Raw genomic sequence first — 17,531 nt, 5'->3', positions numbered from 1 at the left:
TTGCTTGTTTCTATTTCCAATTCTTAACAGGTTTGTCACAATCCTGCCCCTCTGTTTGCAAAGAGTAGGGGGACGTGGAGCTTCTCGTGGCGATGGTGCACGAGACACCAAACCAGGTATGATAACTTAAGGCTATCATGCATTTCCCATCTGCATAATACACTGAAAGCAGTATCATACCACTTTGAACAATCACAGCTCTCCCCACACCACACCAAGAATCTTGGGAAATGTAGTTTGTTAAGGGTGCTGAGAGTTTTCAGATTTCTCCTAGCAGAGTTCCCTAGGAAGAACCACAGTTAATGCATTTGAGAAAATGTCACTCTGTGAGGGGAGCACACTTAACAAACTACAGTTCCCAGGATTCTTTGGGGAGAGACATGGGTGCTTACAGTAGTATTACATTGCTTTATAAGTTTAAATCAAAAGTGCAGATGGGGCCCTGTTTGCAGAAGAAACTAGCTCTGGGTGATGCTGAGGGACTGGTGCTCATATTGCCAAGATGCTCCTCAGCTCACCACCCCCACATTTCAGGAACAGTTTTCTCCTTTGAAACCTGTGTACAGTATAAAGTGATATATGTAATGGAGAAATATGCAACCTGCAAATGCCAGCCCAAGATACTCTACTGCCTGAAGTGGAACAGCAAATGGTGCCTCTACCACTCAGTTAAAAATGCATCCTAGCCAAGGCCTTTAAAGTTATTTGGCACCAGAGGCGGAAAAACCCACAGGTGCCTTTCCTCCTCTCTGGTAATAAAAATACAATAATAATAATAATAATAATAATAATAATAATAATAATAATAATAATATCAAATGACCAACAATTCACTGTCCTTTCACGACACCCATAATCATCTGGAAAGGCAGGCTCTGCCAGAGGACTTAATTCCAACCCCTCAAATGATATCCCACCTAATGGACTGGGGAGAGAAGCAAGACTAGTGACAGCCGAGCTAAGCGCTCAATTCAGAGATTTGTTTTGTGCCTTTCACTCAAATGGTGCAAGTTGGAAAAAGCCAGGCTTATACGGCTGTTGATTCTCATGTTCTATGACGCCTGGTTCCTATCATGGTGTGCATGTTTTGAAAGCAAGCCCATTTCAAGGGCAAATAATGCCCGTTTATCTTGCTTTATCAATAGGGTGGGGAAGGAAAAAAAACAACAACTAAGAAATATGATGGTTATGATTTGTCAGTTTTTCACAACTCGTGAGGGCCGAGGCCCCCCCAAGGCAAGGCGAAGAGGGGCCTCGGCTTCCCCGTCAGCCAGCCCGGCCCCTCCGCGTTCACCTTGGCGGAGCCGCAGGACTGAGGCGGCGGCGGCGGCGAGGCCTGAAGCGCCGCGAGAGGGACTGCCGATTTCCGTCACGTCACGCTTCGCCCGCGCCTGGCTGCACGGAGGAGAGGGCCGGCGAGCTGAAAGGCGAGGCCGCCCCACGCCGGTGCCTAAAGCTCCGAGGCGGGTGCGCCTCCGAGGGACGCGCGGCGACCCCCGGGCATGGGCCGCAGAGGCTCCGGGGGAGCAGCGGGCTCAGGGAAGCCGCCCGCGTCTCCCGCCGCCGCCCGGCGTCTCCTGGCGCGCTGCCTGCCGGCGGGGGCTGCGGCGGCTCTGTGAGGAGGAGGAGGAGGAGAAGAGGCGGCGCCGCGGCGGCTTTGGCCCGGCCCTTCGGGGTGGGCCCGGGCCAGCCCGTCCCCAGCGGCCGCCCCCGCCGCGCCGGCAGAGCTGGCAAGTTCCTGCCTTTCGCGCCCAGCCCAGCGGACGCGGCTCCGTCTCTCCGCGGCAGGTAAGGGGAGAGGCGAGGGCGAGGGGACCTTGGCGAGGCGCGGCGGGTGGGCAGGTGCGGGCGGCGGGCTGAGGGGAGGACGCCGGCCTCTCTCCCGGGGGCGGCGGGGACGCACGTAGGGAACGCGGGCTGGGCGGTGGGTGGCGGCGAGGCGGTGGGGCGGCGGCGTCACCTCTCCGCCCGCCCGCGCGCAATGGAGATGAGCGCAGGTTGGCTGCGCAAGAAGAGCCGCGGCGTCGCCAGGCGCCCTGTTTACCCTCCAGACCCGGGTTTACGCCTTTGGCGTGCTCTTCCCGACGCTCGCGCATTCACACGAGCAGTTGGCGCCTGAGGTGCTGCCGCCGGGTTTAACCCCCGGCTATTCGGCTTCCCTTGCCCGCGCCGAGGAGGCACCGTGGCTGGCGGAGCGTCGGGAGAGGCGTTCTTTGCAAGGGACGCGCGTGTGAAGGAGCAGAACGCCTCTCCCTCCCTTTGCTCAGGGAGGAGGGAGGAGTAGTTCTGACTTAGATCAGATTAAAAGCCGTGATGGGAGCCAGATCCCTTTCCCTTAGGTATGCCAACTTGGTCTACTACTCCTTCAATCCCCTCCCCCCTAATAATAGCAACAGTAGTAGTAATAATCATAATGACACCAACGCCAAGGTCTCCTGCAGCTGACTCAGGCCTTTTTCAAATCTTTCCCCTCCCCTCCTCTCCCCGAGTAATGAGTAGCATATGTAACTTGGGATCCGCTTGAATGAGGCACAAATGCGTTGGTTTTCAACAGTTTTTTAAAAGATCTGACGCATCTGCGTCTGCCCTTGCGGAAAGAAGAATAAAGTTACGTGCCTGTCTGTCCAGGGTACAACACTGTCAGGCTGCTGAGAACGTGTGGAAAGAAAGCCACGCACTCCCCATTACTTTTGGTTCAGTGCAGATTCACAGTTTTGTTAACTCAGCGTTTGGCAACCCCTGGTGCTTTTGGTGGTAGCAGCAGCAGCGAGCAGCTCATGTTTACGTTTGGCTGAGTTGTTTCAAGCAAGGAAGAGAGCCTGACTGCAAGGTGCTTTGTATGGTGGTGTTTTCTAAATGTTTTGCTTCCTGGTTCTGTAGTTGCAGCTGTTAGTGAGATTGGTGCAAGAAGTAACATTCGTAGGGACATTGCATTTACAGAAGTGATCTGGTGCCAGAAACAGAGTTCAGAGACAGTAAAATACGCTGTTCTCTGGGCTGTTAAGGATCTGTGGCCAGGATTACTCTGTAAGAGGGAAAGATGAAAGAAAATGCAACACTAGAGACAGAGGAATTTTACATAAAAACAAGGCTTCAGACACTGAGGCTTCATTGGGATGGTATCTTTTATCTGCAGGCTTGCAATTCATAAAATCCCATTTTATGCAGTATGATATTGTTTGAATGCAAGAAAACATTACATTTGTGAAAATGCTGCAACCCTATGCCTACTCAGAAGGAAGTCCCATGTGCTCACTGATACTTAAAGCGCAATCTTGTGTGTTTTTACTCAGAAGTAAGTTCACTAGTGGTGCTTGCTCCCTAAGCAACTATGTTTAGGATTTCAGTCTTCCTCCCAGTGAAGCTTGCATGGAATTTCAGACTACATCCCACTGAAATCACTTGAGATTTACTTCTGAATATACGTGCTTAAATTTGTGCTGTGAGTGCACTCTCCTTCTCCTCCACTGGACTCGGTGAAGAGAGCCACCTTGGTTTCAGTGGAACAGCTCCCACTCCTGACACAATTGTGCACCAAAGGCTTCATACCACTGGTGTGAAACAGTGGATGCCATTCTCATGTGTATTATAAGATGTATGGGAAGGTGGCACACTCCATTCAAACCATGCATGGTAGAAGGGGGCCATATACATTTATTAATATGCACACCCATATCCAGTCTCCCAGTCCACCGTTGGTGATGGTGGACTCTGCTTCCTGCGTGTATCTCTCTTGGTGGGTTGGAACAAAAAGGTGTAGCCTGACCCCTACTGAACTCATATTAAAACTTCCCATTTAGTGAGGGGAGATTGTTGCCTAGAGAGAGTTTGCAAATTAAAATGATCATAACATGCTTTAAAAATGGCATTAGAGGTTCTGCACAATTGTCAACATGTGGGAAAAGTTGGCAGCATAGCTGACATTTGTTTGTTTTGTATCTGGCTAGCGCTGTCTTGTTGCTTTTAAGTTGCTGCCTTAGCATTGTTTATTTGATTCAGTTGTCTCAATGTATTTCGTTTGTCTTAACAGGCAGCTTGAGAACATTTTAAATATATGAAAACTTTGGAACTTTATATTAAAAAACCTGAACTGAATTGTGATTCCCATCAAAAATATTATGTGTTGCAAGCTGCTGAGCTGTGGCATTTAGACTTGCAGCTTGCCTTTGTAGTTCTGAACTAATTATAATAATTTTATAAACAGTTAAATGCAATGTTATATTAAAGGATAAAATTAGCACTAGATGGGTGCCTTGGAGCCACTTTTAGGATGTATGAAACCAACATATGGTAGTGAAATGTTGGTGGGCACCTAACTGTTCCATCAACTTGGGTAGATCATACATCCAGTAAATGAACTCTGAATTGCAGTGGTTCTTAAATCTATAAACCTAAGGCTATATTGCCCCTGCATAGGGAGTTAGTAACTAGGAAGTAGACACAATAGAACTTACTTCAAAGTAAACATGGAAAAGGATTCTGTTGCACATTTGTTCATTTCTTATAGAAATGTGGGGTTGTTGTTTTTTCCCTGACTAGTGAGAATACTGAACAGTCATACCAAAATGACTTGCTTTGCATATTCTTGGGTTAAGTCCCATTGAATTCATTGGGAGAGAAAACAATACTGTATGTGGATTGTAATTTAACTTTGCTCCAGATGAAATAAGTTAATTTAGTATCACTGTAGCATCTGATAATTATACTGCCTGGTTGCCTCCTAATTTAATATGTCATAAAAGTAGTGGGGTTGTAGCTGCTGTATGTCATGGGGGAAAGGGCCCAACTCAGATATAATGAATACAGTGTTTAATTAAATATCTTAATAGAGGCATGTGGAAAAATAAGAGAGCGATTCTTCAAGTTGTAGAAGAACTGATGTGTCATCAACTCCTTTCTTTTGTTCTCCTATTCTCATCCAAGCTGCAACTTGTTGCACACTCATAGTTTTCTCATTTAATGTTTCACTCTGCAAACACACCCTCCCCAAAGGAAGATGCAACCATTGCCAGGCAGCATCTCTTACTTCTTTCCACATGTCTAAACCTGATCCTTAAAGCTGGTATCTCAATAGGCTATCAGTGAATCGCATGGAATGCCAGATGTTCAAAGAAAATGGGCTACTGCCTGTTTACAATGGCTGCACTTGTACATATTGCAGAACCATGGTCTAGCTCTACATGCATGAGTGTAAATGAACGGAGGCTAGCTCTTCTACAAAAATAGTACTGCATTAAGGAGAGAGGTCACTTTTATTTTTGGGGTGTGGGTTGAGTACAGTCTCTGATGGAAAATGCTTGTCCATTTTTGAAATTTTATCAATGGCAAGGTATCAAATTTTATCAAATGGCCACTTAGATATTGTTGACTGCCCACCCCACCCCAGCTCACATTGGGTTGAGTAAGAAATAAGTTAGGGTACTTAAAAATAAGTGGATCATCTTATTTTTGGAAGAGCCCAAATTTAGACTCCCTTGTGGCCCCCAAACCCCATGTCAAGGTGCAATCATTATAAGCCATGGAATTTCTGTGGCTAATAATGACAAAACCCCTCTAATTAGGACCAACCAAAATGTCACAAAATAGTGGCAGACTTTCTCTTTATCAGGCAACGATTGCGCAAAGCAGATGATGGGGCAATGAAGAAAAAGCAAAAGTAAAATAGCAGTAAAATAAAAGCAATTTATAGTTAAGCATGCCTGAAAGGAATCCTCTTGATGTTCTCTTATCAGCCTAGCCTCAGGGAAAAACCCTCTCCAGAGTAGTTAATTCTCATACAAATATACCTGTTTACCACATTCTTTTCATAGAGTTTGCTGTTTCTGTGCATTTTGCCTATTAAATGGTGAGAAAGTGCATCTTGTGAGAGGAGGCAGCTGTCTCCTTATCCTCCCATTCTTTTAAGAGTTATATAAAAAATGGATCTGTTTGGGATCTCTCTTTTTTTGTAGGTGGGAGGACAGTTTTCCTTCCTAGTGTTCTGGCCTGGGCATTTGCCAGTACCTGCCAAACGGTGATGCTGTATGGCTGCTCATTATGCCCTGGGAGTTGTCCTTAGAAGAGCTGCATCCACCTTCTCCATCATAGGCATCTACCAGGTAAAATTATAGAAAAAAATTACAGCCAGGGATGAGGGAAGCTGTGGCCCCCCAGATGTTATTGGCTGTACACAGAAAACATTTTCGGCTTACCTTGAAACCAGTAAAGGGTAAAACAGTCTTCAGATCTTGTGGTGTGAAGTGCTTACTGTGTAGCTGACCACAGTGAAGGACTCCATGTATATCTGCTTACCAAAGCCGTGTCCAGATTAAATTGAATTAATGAAGATTGACAGATATTGTGTCTTCAGTGGGAATGATAGGGACACCCATAACAGATAGGGATCAGTCTCCTCTTGTCACTCAGGTCTAAAACCTTGAGGACTTGCAGAAACTACTCTTGTACTTGGCACTTCAGGATAGGCTGGAATGCTTTTGTGTCAAATTCTTAAGGCTGTATCACTAAAGCACACAATGCAAGATTGCTCTTGAAGTTGGTTTCGAGGCTTCAGCTGGCACAGAGTACAGCAGGAGTCAATCTGCTTGCTGGATTAGGTCATCACTGGCACAGCACATGACGTGGGTCAAATGTCAACATTGTTGGGCACCTACTTAAGCACCGGGAGCTCAGATGGGCTTGTTGCCAATTCCACTGCCATTGGAATCCCTTCCACCACCAGAGCTGTGGCATGACACTGCTGCCACCACTGCTGGTACATTCTTCAGTCGCTTCCCTTGCCTTTGTGGCCTCTTTCTTTTCGTGATGCTTATCTAGAAGCAGTACTTATTACGGGAGCTTAGCTGATACATGGCTCTGTTATGCAGCAGGTGGCCATCGTGGCATAGGCAATGCCTGATGTTCTTGGGGAATGTAACCTGGTGGTTGTCTCCTGTTGGCTCCAATCACACACTAAGCAATAACTGCCTTCTGCCAGGTGACATGTCTGTGGAGATAAGGAGGCCAAAGTGAGTGTACAAAGGAGATGTGCCGTATCTAACACTCAGGTGTTAGAACCAGATGGGGCCCATTAGTAGCATGAAAAGACTGATTTAAACCTGATGATGACCCTGCATGTTTGTGCTTCGTAATCTGAATGGACTCCCCAATTCTATGTCCTGGCCTTGACCTATAAGTCATAAGTGTTTGGGGAATTCATATTGACTGTAGCAGACAACATGGCAGGGGTGCCTCTGGCTGAGTTGCTGCTGCATAACGGGAAAGACAGTGGTAAGCCAGCTGTGAGGTTGGCGCAGTGCAAACACACTGGCAGGAGCACAGGAGTTGTAATGCGTTGGGCTAGATGCTGTATGATTATGTTGTCTTTTTACTTATTATTTTGTTACTTATATATTGTATTCTATAGGTTTCAGATTGTAATGCAATCAAATATAAGAAAGGAAAGCAATAAAATGCAATATTAATATTTAAACTGATGGATTGTTGCCTTCCATCTTCCACCATGCATCCACAGATATTGCCATGGACCAAATGAATAAAAATGCAATATTAATACAGTGGTACCTCGGGTTACAGACACTTCAGGTTACAGACGCTTCAGGTTACAGACTATGCTAACCCAGAAATTGTACCTCGGGTTAAGATTTTTGCTTCAGGATGAGAACAGAAATTGTGCGGCGGCAGTGGGAGGCCCCATTAGCTAAAGTGGTGCTTCAGGTTAAGAACAGTTTCAGGTTAAGAACAGACCTCTGGAACGAATTAAGTTCTTAACCCGAGGTACCACTATATTTAAACTGATGGATTGTTGCCTTCAATTTTCCACCATGCATCCACAGATATGCCACGGACCAAATGAATGAAGTTTTCAGGCCACAGTTTGGGAACCCCCAACCTAGAGCAAAACACTGGGGCTGGGAGCATATCCAGTCCATTCTGCAACCGTTTCACTTGCTGTTGGTTCGCTTCCGGACTGAATTCAAAGTGCTGGTTTTAACCTTTAAAAGCCTTTTTTGGACTGAGCGGCTTTCATACTCTCCCAGCCACCATAAATTACAAGGATGGATTGGGTTCTGCGCCTCTTTTTATTTATTTTTTAAATATATAAGCTGCTCTTTTTTTGTCAAAACACCCTCAAAGCGTTGCACTTGAAATTTAGAAACAAAACACACAAGTCAAAATCAGAACAAATCATACTTAGCTTTGGGGAAATGCATCATCTGGTAGTACTAAAAACACGTAGAAATGGGATGCTTTTCACAATTTTTCTAAATGTTAAGAGAGAATGCACTAGATATGCTTCTTGAAGGAGAGAGTTTGAGTTTGGATACTTCATCCATGAAGGCCGTCTTCCATGTATTCACCAGCTGAACAGGATGTGGAGCAGGGCTACCCTCTAAGTTCTCAGTAGGTTGGCAGAATCTTGTCTGAGGACAGCAAACCTTTTTTGCAAGACGGTGTGTAACCTATGCTGTGGGTGTAAGTGACAGAAGGCATTCCTGTAAGGTGCAGTATTGGGTCCAGGAGCAACATTGGCCTGTAAGTCTACTTTGATGGGATAGAGCAAAATGTCCCTTGAGCATCAGCATCAGACAGACGATGTCTGCATTCAGTCTCAGCCTAATCAACCTCATCCACTTCATCATCAATTCCAAACACTTGCTTTAGCACCTAGCTGTTTAGTTAATGAAGTATAGAACTGGGTTTCATCAACATGATGATGATACCCAACTGCACAGCTCCAGACTATCTTGCCCCATGGCTTTGAGTGTGTGTGTGTTGAGCAATGTGTAATAGTATCAACTCCTGTGGAGTCCCACTTGACAGAACCCAGTGAAGAGATGAGCTTGCCTCATCAGTTATGGCTCCTTTGCGTGTGTTCAGTTAGGCTTCCCTTTTGTTCCCGTTAGAATAAATCACATTTGTTCTTCAGAGTGCTATTAAATGCCCAATGCTTACACTTTGGTGACTGAATGTAGGGATGCTCTAGTCTAGACCATGTGTTAACAAGCTGGTCTATGGAACAAAAGTGTCCACAGGCATCATTCAGGTGGTCAGCAGTGTATCCTGTGAACCTCCCTGAGACCTCCTGTTGTAAGGCGGTATACAAATTTAATTAATAGTAATAATGGTGATGTCTGTAGATTTGTGGATGAAGATGAGTGATGGCACATCCATTGGAATAAGTATTCCTTGTGATTTTTAATTGCATTTTCTTGTTTCTTTTATTTCTTATGATTTATTGTATCGCAATTCAAAATCTACGGCATGCAGTAAAATACAGCGTATGAGAAGTAAAATTGTACAGCTTCTAGCACAGTGTGTTACAATTGCTGCAACAGGCAGACAAGTTGTCTTCTAAGACACTCAGCATTTTTCAAGTGGTCCATGGGGGTGGGGAATGTTTGGGAACCACTTCTCCCAGTGTTTCCCAACCTTGTGCCTCCAGCTGTTTTTGGACTACAATTCCCATCATCCCTTGCCACTGGTCTTGCTAGTCAGGGATGATGGGAGTTGTAGTTCAAAAACAGCTGGAGGCACAAGGTTGGGAAACAGACCATTATCTTGTTGAATGTATGCATTAGCCATTATAGAGCATTGTAGTGTAGGAAGGAACCTAAAGGAACTGTTTATTCTTCAAGTGTTAGTTTTTCCATGATGCGAAACACTCAGGAAATAATAATATTATTTATTAAATTTGTTAGTCTCTTTATCTTGTCCAAGGTCATCTGAAGTGACTTACAACCAACCAAGCCATGCCAAGAAATCGTGGGGGCTAATTAAAAAAACACATCTCTATTGTGCCACAGGAATTATATCTCAATCTGTACCTTAGCATCCAAATTATTGGAAGATATGTTTTATAAGTAACCCATTTATACTTTGACAGTAGGTCTCAGGGCAAGCTGCAACAATATAAAATAGGTTAAAACAATTTACAACAGAAAAACTGAGCGAGTCCTAAATTATACGGGTTGTATCCAATGTTAGTTTTAATTCAGAGTGCATCAATAGAAATTAATGAGCATGACTAACTTAGATCCATTAATTTCAGTGGGCCTACTCTGAGTAAAATTTAGTTGGCTACGGCTCTGAATCTCAACTATCAAACATCAGGTGATGCGTCCTCAGAATTGCAAAGGAAACTATGCAACAAAAATGCCAGCTGTGCTTCTGTGGGGATCTAGTTCCACAGGTGTGCCCTCTCTGTGGCTGGGCTGCCACATCCTGAACTTCTGAAGGTGGGAGAACCACCAAAGAGGGAACCCTCTGCTGATCTTAACACCCCCCTCTCCGCCCCCAAAATAATAATTCTGTAGGGATGGATACAGTCTCTCAGGTCTTTTCCTACCTCATGTGTGCCGAACGTAACTTAAAAAACATAACATCGGACTCTTTTTCAAATTTAGAAGCTGAATAAATGAGGTAATGCTATAGTACGTTGTTTGTGGCAAACCTCTTTCTAAGAAAAAATGCAATTTCCACATTGAATGTGGAGATTATAAACCGCTTGTCTAAATTCATCAGCTTTTATTTTGGCAACCTTTTTTTTTTAAAGTGAAGGTTACATTACTTGGATTAATATGCACGAACAAATCTCAGTTCCAACAGATGGCAGCCTGTTACCCATAACCTTGTACACGCCAGCACTAAACTGCTTCTGAGAAAAAATGCTGCTGGTGTTGACTCTTTCGTCTGATTTTAAAATGTAAATTATTTCCTTCAGTATTTGTGTGCATGTTCTCATGTGTTTTCTTTCAAAGCATTCTCAAATCAGCCTGCAATTGAATCGGTACAGGAGCATCTGGTGGTGTTTCTCCCCTAGCCGCTTCTTGCATTTCTGTTTTCTTGTAGAGGTGTCATTTTACCTTCTCAAGAAACACCATTTTCCAGGGAGATTCCTTTTTCATTGGCGTGGACGCATTGTTTTTGCACATTAGGCAAGCTGCGCTGCCTTGTCAGTCAATGCATTCCAACCAGTTTAAGACCAACAGAGCTGCTGAACTTCTGTGTGATTGGCTACAGTGGACTGGGAGGGATTTTGCTGGAAGGAAGGGCTGCAGTTGTTCACCAACAGAGTTCAGGCTGCCTTTGCTTCATCATCGAAAGGAAAATCCCCACATAAAGCGTATGGCTTCCAGAGAGGCGGGAGAAAATAAGCAGCGGTAATTATTTCACCGGAGACTTATTCATCGTCATGATGCAATCGAAAAGATAGGACCGCTGTTGCATTAGAGTATTTTGTTTGCGTGATTTAAGTGTCAGATAGACAGAGCAACACAAGGTACGTAGGAGGCTGGTTTTCTTTTACTGAATGTTTAAAGAGTTTGCTGCAGTATGCTGCATACCATATGTGTTGCTTAGAGGGGCAGAAAAAGAGACACCCCCCCCATGTACAAAGAGTCTCTGTAGGATGTTTGTGTTTTATTAAGAGAATTCAGTGTAAAGCAATTCAAGTGATCCTGTCTCTCTATAGGGTGATGGGACAGATCTATTGAAAAATAACACATTTTTTGTGGGGAAACAAGCAGTCAATGTTTCTAAAAAGTACTGCTTGTCTAAATGAATCCCAAGAACTGTGTATCTGGGAAGGGGATTAATGAACTTTGCAACAGACAGATTCGAAAGGAGTTCGTGGAATAAAACATTCTGTCTTGGAGGGGGTGGATGTCAGCTTAAACTAACAGCACAACCCTGTGCCAGTTTCGTCAGAAATAAGCCCCGCTGTGTTCAATGGGGCTTACTCCCAGGTAAGCCTGTGATTGTTTTAGTTAATCTACCCGCCAAAATTTGGCAATGGCCATGATTTCTAAAAGGAATCTGTTTCTTCACCAAAAAAAACAGTGGAAATCGTCGCCCATTGCAATGTACGTCTCCGTGATTTGATAGCAGTGATTGATTTGGAGTGTTATATTCAAACTTGTCATGTTATTTCCAAAGTTGTCAGTACTGTAGAACCCTTATATAAAACAGAAATGGCCAGGCCAGGCTAGTAATAGTTACTGCAGATATCTTATCTATATACATTTTTAATGAGAACACACAGCCAGCAGAATAATTTAATGAGGAGGTCTGGCTTTTAAAGCTGAGACATGTCAGTTTACTTGATAAGAACTAGCTACAAGCAGCAACAGAGAAGATTTATGCTGAATACTCTCACTTACGAGATTGGGGAAAGCTGCAGTTGGGATGGAAGACTCTGATTCTTCTGAATAGAAAGTTGGGTTTGGAAAGGCAGAGTTTACTGTCAATTTCACTGTCTTCTATACCCACTGTGTTCAAGAAGAAATTAATTTGCAGAAATAGGTTGTTAGTTATTCATTTCTCTCATTTTTTTCATTCTTGACTATTGTTTTTTACACACACATGATTTTATGATGAAGGTTTTTTAAAACTGAAGCATGAAAAATACTAATTCATGATCTGTCATGGATATTTAAGCATACAGTTCATTTTTCAAAACATTTCTCAATTAAAAGAGTTCAGACTGAGCATGCTTTCAGAGTTGAACTATAATATCGTATTGAGCTGCTACCAAACAAACTGGTATTGCAAAAGCATAATAGTAACTGTCTGGTTTTTAGGGCATGTACTTAAAGATTTATCTAGTTGCTTCTATGCAGTGCAACATCTCTGTAATTTTAAGAAATGTTCCAATTTTGTTTCACTGAAAAATGTTGCGCCTATCTTTACAAAGTTGCACATAATTTTTAGTTAATCCAAATGCGCAAGGGATTTTTCTTGTACAGTATCTGTTAAGTGAGGAGTCGCTTAACTTCTCATTTGTCCTATCATTTACTTCCTGATATAGCAGAGTGTTGATCAGAATATAGCTGGTGCAATATAGCTGCAATTATATATCCAGTTTTCTGGGATTAAACTTTATTGAACCCAATGAGACTTTTGGGTAGATATGTGTAGGATTGTTCTGTGATTGCCTTCATTTGTTCAGAGAGCCTTCTGGAAGGTTGATATTGATATAGGCTGCTTTTCTATTTTAGAACAGTGCCTTTTTGAAATTACTAAAAAAACCGGGGGGAAAGAATTGCCTTTAGGAATACTTAAGGAGTAATTCTACACCAGTATAAAGCAAGCTTGCCATAAAGTAAGCCAGTTTTAAAGTTATACCAGATCCAAACTCTGTTAAGGAGTGGGGTTGTTGCTACCAGGCCTAAGCCTGGTAGAGCAAAAACAAGCCTTTAATTAGTGTTTTAGTTACATTTCCCTTTTTCCTGGCTTGATTTATTCCGGGTTGCCAGTTCATATGACTCAGCTGAAAGGGCTTAGAATCCAGACAAAGTCCCACCACACCCCAGAACACCCTATTTTCAGGGCTTTCTCCAGTTTAAGATTCACTGGATCTCAGGTAAGCTGGGATGGAGGAGATACGCTGGCATATCTCTGGCTGAGCCGAGATTGAGGGAGTTAAGACAGCGTAGCCCAGCTGTGCCAAGAATCTCCCTGCTCAGCCAGAGATCTGCTGGATCCTAACCCACTCATCCCAGTGGATCATTTTATCATTTCCCCTGTAATTGTAGCTCCTTGTATGGCATTGTTTTTTAATTCTCCCAACTTCAGATTGCTTGTAAAGTATGTAACGGGAGGACACTACTATGTAACTCGCTAGCTGATGTTATATGTAAGCTCTGATAGATAAATTGAAACACCAAATCTACGAGTCCAAGATGAAGATAAGGTGCCACCCTAACAATAAACAAGACCTAAGTTTTTATTTGAATTCTGTTAGTATTATCTAAAAGTAAGATATCTGTCACATATATCTAATATATAATTTAAATAACTTTCCTTAGCCAAAATCTGGTGACCTCGAGATGTTTTGGATTCTACAGCCTCCACCAACCTCTGCCAGTGTGGCCAGTAATCACGGATGATGGAAACTGCAGTTCAAAATGTCTAAAGGTTGTGGAAGGCTAGTTTGGAGTGTTTCAGCATCTTACACAGCATCATGGCAAATACCGCTTTCAGCAGATATAAGAGCAAGCACATAGCACTAGTACTTTGGGGCTAGACTGCCAGCTCGTTTTCAGGCCCAATTCATGGTTCTCATGTTAGTGTTTTAAACCAGAAACAACTTAGGCCCCAAATATATGAAAGAACACTTCCTTCTCTACAGACCCTCTTGGGGACTAAGATCAACAGAGGGTAGTTCCTCTGCCTGCAGAGGTTTGGTGTAGTAGTGACTGGAAGAGAGGGCATTCTCTGTGACAGTCACTGTGTTGTGGAACTCCCTACTTACAGAGTTAGGTCTGGAATGCTCATTATACAGCTTGCGGAAAATTCTGAAGACGTACTGCATTAACTGGCTTTTGACACTCGGGGTGTATATTTTTAGGACCCACCTTGTTTTGGGTGTTGTAAGTTGTTTTAAAATGTTTTTAATACTGTTTTTTAAAATGTTGTAACCTGCTCAGGGACCTTGGGGGAAGGATAGGAGGATGATGACGACGACAATAATAATGATAATTAATAATGACGTATGGGGTGTTAAGGGACATGGGTGGCACTGTGGGTTAAACCACAGAGTCTCGGACTTGCCTATCAGAAGGTCGGCAGTTCAAATCCTGCAACAGGGTGAGCTCCCATTGCTCGGTACCTGCTCCTGCCAACCTAGCAATTCAAAAGCACATTAAAGTGCAAGTAGATAAATAGGTACCACTCCAGCGGGAAGGTAAACAGTGTTTCTGTGTGCTGTTCTGGTTCGCCAGAAACGTCTTTGTCATGCTGGCCACATGACCCGGAAGCTGTACGCCGGCTTCCTCGGCCAGTAAAGCGAGATGAGCGCTACAACCCCAGAGTCGGACACGACTGGACCTAATGGTCAGGGGTCCCTTTACCTTTACCTTTATGGGGTGTTAGGGGAGGAGTAGCACCTCTGATCCCCACTATGCACTCAGCTCTCACCTGTGGCTCCTAGAAGCTGTCAGTATGTGACAGCAGCCACACACCAGGAAAGGCTTCAACTGGCTGGCTAAACCAGATGTGGGTAGCTGATGGGTCTCAAACCCTCAGTGAGTTCGGGATTTCCCCTACATGCAAAGATAGGCTCCAGCAGATGGAGTGGGGAAAAGCAATAGCGGGTCCAATGGTCAAGAAGGCAGTTTTGGCACATGCCATAGAGGGAAGTGAGGGGCAGATTGGGCTCATCAACCTGAGAAGGCAAGCCATACAAGAGAAGGAGAATTCTGGTCCTAAACCTCCACAGCCTTACATGATATCTTCGGGAGAAGAAAAGGCCAAGGAGTAAACCCTACACAAATTCAGAGTGGTGTCCCTAAGACAGTTGGATGGGTACTTACATGCCTCCTTCTGGAAAATTCTGCAGCCAAGCTGTTGTCAAACATGTTGCTCTGCTTTCCTTTGGCCCACATCAGAGAGATCTTGTTGTCTGGGCAGCCCAGGACCTCCATACACAATGCGCAGGTTTGCATCCCAGGTAGGTCACTGGTGCTGCTAATGTTCACCCGTGGAGGTGCACTCCATTGTCTCTTGAGACGGATGCCAATAGCAGCGTCAGCAGCAGCAAAAACAACAACAACAGTAATAATGGAAAGCAGTCACTGTGATAGCAAATGGGAAGAAAATTGAGCATGAAGTGTGGGAATGCGCTGTAACAATAGTAGCTGGGGCACTCCCCTTTTGAAGGACACTGGGCAAGGCAAGATATAGTGCACCTGAATCATACGTTTGCTCTACTAGCTACCTAAAACCCAAGCTTTTTTCATTCTTCTAGTGACAGTTTTGGGCCGAGACAACCTTTATTAGGATGATGGTGCTCTGTGAATTGGCCCTATGCCACAGTACTTGGGATGCGATGGAGTTGCGTCATGCATAATTTCCTTTTTGCACGATCCTCTGGGGATCTGACTAGTTTGGAAAAGAATTGTCTGTACATATAGGCTGGACACCACTGAGCAGGCGTCGCATGCGCCTCCGTCCTTTTGCTTGAGACATCAACAACTATTTGCTGTCTAAGTTGTTTTGTGCAGTGCGTCAGCTCTCTCTGCTTGTGGCACATTGTGCTCTGGACTGCCAAGACTTGTGAATGGATATTCCTGCTGTTAGGCAGGAAATTGTGCTAGAAGCCTTGTGGCAAAAATTCTGTGATTACCAAGGTGTGTGCCCTTCATTGGGTGGGCACTGAATGCTCTCATTGTAGAAAGCACAGCTCAAGAGAACTTGGCAGTATATTTTTAACTTCAAGTAGTGTGAGGAAATGTGAAGTATATACATCTCTAAATACTTATGTGGACACTGAGGTAAGGCATGCTAGCCTGAAAAAACTGTTCCAGAAGTATTTAGCACTCTTTGCTTTTCCTCGTGATGGATGTTGCCTGAGGCTGCTAGCAGAATACATTATGTTTAGAATAGGGAGGAAGGGTACTCCAAATGCCAGGTGCCGTATTCACCTGCAGGTATAAGAAGAATTCGTTAGCAACCATGAAGGTTTCATTTATGCACTGATATTAGAGGGAGTGATGGTGGAAATTGGTATGGTTGCTATTGCATGTTATCTTGGGGCATGATCCGGTTCCACTGATTTTAATGGGAATATTAACCATGTGTTTAAATAACTTGCACTGAAATCAATAGATGCTTAAAATCTTTGGTCTGGCAAGACTTTGGCCTTTTGATTTATATCTCATTAGTGCATTAGCTTTTTAGAAAACAAAGAAGAGGTAATGCTTGATAAACATAACTTGTGTATATTCCCTATTGAATTTAATGGGGCTTATGTGCACCTACATTCAATCAATCAATCAATCTAATCAGTTAATTAATTAATTAACAGCCCTTCAGCCCAAGGATCATTGGGCGGTTTACAGTATAAAAACACAAAAATACATTTAATATAAAGATACTAGTTGGAGTTGTTGTTGTAGTGGTTGTTGTTGTTAGGTGATATTTGCTGATGTGGTATTTGAATTTAGAATACAATATATGGATACTTAAGAATGACATTGATATAATAAAACTACTATTAAGCAGAGAGGACAGTCTCGTGCAAAAATAAGATTTGAAATTTGCCTTATGTCCTCGAATTCCGCAAACATCCATCTGGTAATTGGTAAATAACAGCATATCTACAATTTGAGTTCCTGCATGAATTAATTAATATCCGCATATCATCTCTTTGATATACTGTGCTCTGCTGTTGCTCCCTTGAGTGTATTGATCTTAATTGCCATTCTTTTGCTAATTTAATTTTAGCTTCTGATAGTAAATTCTTTCCTGTGTTCCCTTCACTCCTTCCTACTACCTGGAGTGAAGCACAAATTAACATTACATATGTTAATTCAAAACATGTTTCAGTAGTTGACAAGGGATGCAGACCATTATATACATTTTGTAATTTAATAACCACGCATATTAAAACCCCAATATATCAAATCCCATTTATTTCAATTGGGTTTATTGGCTTGGAGAATTTGTGGATACTTTACACTCTGATCCTAATCCTAACTGTGATTACACGGAAAATAATTTCCAATAATTTTGGCAGGTCTTACTTCCTAGGA

General features: G+C 43.4%; 1 protein-coding gene across 12 annotated transcripts in view; it reads left to right on the top strand.

The window, feature by feature from the left end:
* The first annotated feature begins 1,662 nt into the window (after positions 1 to 1,662).
* MBNL2 (muscleblind like splicing regulator 2) overlaps positions 1,663 to 17,531 on the top strand; it is a 78,316-nt gene continuing 62,447 nt past the window's right edge. For 5 of the 12 annotated variants that reach the window (XM_081907331.1, XM_081907339.1, XM_081907334.1 and 2 more), the window contains exon 1: positions 1,666 to 1,788. The gene's annotated coding sequence lies outside the window, so the exon portion shown is untranslated. Of the gene's footprint in view, positions 1,789 to 17,531 lie in introns of all 12 variants that reach the window. The other 7 variants (XM_081907340.1, XM_081907341.1, XM_081907337.1 and 4 more) reach the window with 2 other exon arrangements.

Source organism: Podarcis melisellensis (assembly GCF_964234715.1).
Source record: "Podarcis melisellensis genome assembly, chromosome: 4".
NCBI lineage: Eukaryota > Metazoa > Chordata > Lepidosauria > Squamata > Lacertidae > Podarcis > Podarcis melisellensis.
The sequence above is the reverse complement of the archived record's forward strand: the minus strand, read 5'-3'. Positions and strand labels throughout refer to the sequence as shown.